Source organism: Saccostrea cucullata, unplaced genomic scaffold (assembly GCF_032062105.1).
Source record: "Saccostrea cucullata isolate Sc308-1 unplaced genomic scaffold, CSIRO_AGI_Scuc_v1 ctg640, whole genome shotgun sequence".
Lineage (NCBI taxonomy): Eukaryota > Metazoa > Mollusca > Bivalvia > Ostreida > Ostreidae > Saccostrea > Saccostrea cuccullata.
The window spans coordinates 88,730-91,831 of record NW_026925288.1 but is presented as its reverse complement, the minus strand read 5'-3'; the positions used below and the strand labels follow the sequence as shown (position 1 = coordinate 91,831).

Genomic DNA, 3,102 nt, shown 5'->3' with positions numbered 1-3,102 from the left:
TTATGTCATGATATTCCACTTTCGGGACATTTAGGGCAAACAAATACGCTAGAGAAACTGAGAAAATGTGCTATATGGTATAATATGCGTACTGACTGTAAGGAATATGTAAGATCATGTGAAGTTTGCAATAAAAATAAAAAACCAGATGTCAAAGCTAGAGGTCAATTAGGGCAGTATCATTCTGGCATTCCAATGGAAAGAGTTATGGATATTTTAGGCCCCTTAAAACAAAATTAGGGAACAAATACATTCTCATGATCATAGATCAGTTTACTAAATGGGTTGAATGTTTCCCTTTACCAAATCAAAAGGCTGAGCTCATAGCTAAAACATTGGTTGATAACTTCATTTGTAGACTAGGTTGCCCATTAGAATTGCACACTGACCAAGGTAAAAATATGGAAAATATCTTGCGAAATATCTGTGAACAAATTGCTAAGAAAAAACCCCATATTTTCAAATGGTCAGATAGAAAGATATAATCGAACAATTTTACAAGCTTTAAGGTGCTACATAAAAAACAAACAAGATACCTGGGACTCGTATTTACAACAGCTTGCAGGAGCAATTCGAGCTACAAAGAACAGACAAACAGGGTTTACACCAAATCAAATGATGTTAGGGAGAGATGTTTTACAACCATTAGACATATTTCTTGGTACAACAATCAATACAAAAGAAACAGATGCAAATGAATTTGTTTCAAAATTAAGATCAAATATGGAACTTATCCATAAAGAAGCAAGAGATAATCTCAAATGTTCACAACAAAGACAAAAGAGAGATTATGATTTGAAATCTTTTCAAAGTACATATCAGATAGGGGATGTTGTATATAAATTGAATTCAGCCACAACTGTTGGTCAAAGTCCAAAATTAAAATCCCCTTGGAAAGGCCCTTACATCATTTCAGAAGTAAAATCCCCTGTTCTGTATAAAATAAAAAACAGAAAGAGAGAGGAAGTTATTCATCATGACAGAATTAAGCTTTGTCAAGATCGAAACCATCCTGTATGGTTATCTCGGTTAAGAAATCAAATTCTTAAAAAAGACGATGTTGAGTTTAACTCTGTTCAAGAAACAGATTTTGACAATGTGTTTAACCTTTCAGAACTTTTTAATGGACGAGAAAATGATTTTTATGATAGTGAAGATTTATCTGGAAATCAACAGATAGTGGAGTCGGATACTCTGATACCATTGTCTTGTGATGTTTCAGATAATTCTAAAAAGAAACCAGAGAGAAATAGGAGAAAACCAAGATATTTGGCTGATTATGATCTTGATGATTAATTTGCCAACATATTGTTTATTGTAATATATATATTTTATGACATACAATTCAACCTACTGATTCGCCCCAGATATTTTATATATAATATGGTATTGAATAAATACACTTATTCTAAAAAAAAAAAAAAATGTACATATATGTATATAAATATTCGGAATTGTAAGTATCGGGATAAACTTATGATATATTTAGTGTTTTATTTAGTTAAAATGGAAGAAGAAAAGGACTTCGTTCCTGATTACGAGTATGATCAACTACTCAGTCCTCCATCTAAAGTGCCTGGGTCTACTACTAGTAAAAGAGGGAAACCATGCCCAATTTGTACTGCAAAATTCACACATGTTAAGCGTCATGTTATAAAAGACCATTTGCCATGGTATGCGTATCCCTCCACATGCTGCCCGACATGCAAAATTAACTTTGGGCAGAAACACTTTTTAGATATGCATGTGGAAAATCAGCATAACAATAATATCCCTGTACAGTTTGATCATTTCTGGATTGATTTTATGTATGACCTGTTCTTACAGATTATTCAAGTTTTGAAATTAGAAACTTTTGAGAACCTGATTAAATTCATTAACAGCAATGAACAGTTCAGCTGTTGCCAGGGATCTGTTTTTCAAGAGGATCATCTTGTTCATTGTGAAAAATTTTTAAAAGACAAGTTTCCAGGATTGACAGTTTCAAAAATACCTTTTCCAGTAGTCAATGTTTCATCTCTTTTACACTGGAAGATATTAAGCAAACTAATAGAAATTTCTAGTTGTACAGATCTTCTTTTTAAAACTTACAAAAAGTATGTAGTGTGGATTTTAGGTTCATCAATTGTACATTGGGCTGCTCAAAGAGCAAATGACATTAGTGTAGAAAACCTTGAATTTGAAAAGACAAAATTGAGTATTTTTTGGCATGGAATAAGAGGAATGAAATGGGAAAGTTTATTGGATGCTGTTTCTTTTTGTACATCAAAGTTTCCTCTGCCAGATTTTATTATTATACATTTAGGTTCAAATGACATTAAATTTGGATGTTCAAGAAAACTATTACCAAACATGCAAAATGATTTAACTGAAATTGGACAAAAGATTCCAAATTGCAAAATTATTTTTTCAGAACTATTAACAAGACTTTTGGAGGGGTTTAATTTGGGGAAGGAGAAAAGGAAAGATCTATGATTAACAAGGGAATTAGTGATTTTATTGGAATTGAAAATATTATTACACATGGTAAAATTGAACCAAGAAAAAGATATTTATTTAGAAGAGATGGCGTCCATCTCTCAGAGGAAATGATTTCCTACTGGACGATTTCAAGATTAAAATTCAACAAAGTATTATTTAAAGTTTAACAGTATCTTTTATCATTATTTATTGCATATGGACAGTGCTGATAAATAGTCGGATCGTCTGATTGTTGTCAATTTCATTGTCCGTGTGTAATAAATATTCAGAAGTTTTTATTTTGACACGTTTATGTTCTTTTTAAGTTTTTATAGGCCTTATATGTGTTAATATTTTAAAAGATGTAAATATTTTTATGATCATATGTATAAGACCTTTCAAATATGATGGGGAGGAATGTGGTGATAACCGATGTATTTATGATCGGGATCGGAATACTTTTAATGTCTATTAATAGCATGTAAATAGATTTCACTAGTTACCTCCAGGACCTTACAGTGACCAGACGTTTATACGGCCTGTGGGATCCGGTGACTCAAATCTTTGGTGAGTTATCAACTCATTGTAACTCACCTATTGCTTATTTATTCCTTATTTCATTGTATACATTTATGTTTATAT

At 31.6% G+C, this 3,102-nt stretch overlaps 1 pseudogene; it reads left to right on the top strand.

Annotated features, from left to right (window-relative positions):
* The first annotated feature begins 1,506 nt into the window (after positions 1-1,506).
* LOC134268516 (uncharacterized) lies at positions 1,507-2,641 on the top strand (annotated as a pseudogene).
* The last annotated feature ends 461 nt before the right edge of the window (positions 2,642-3,102 follow it).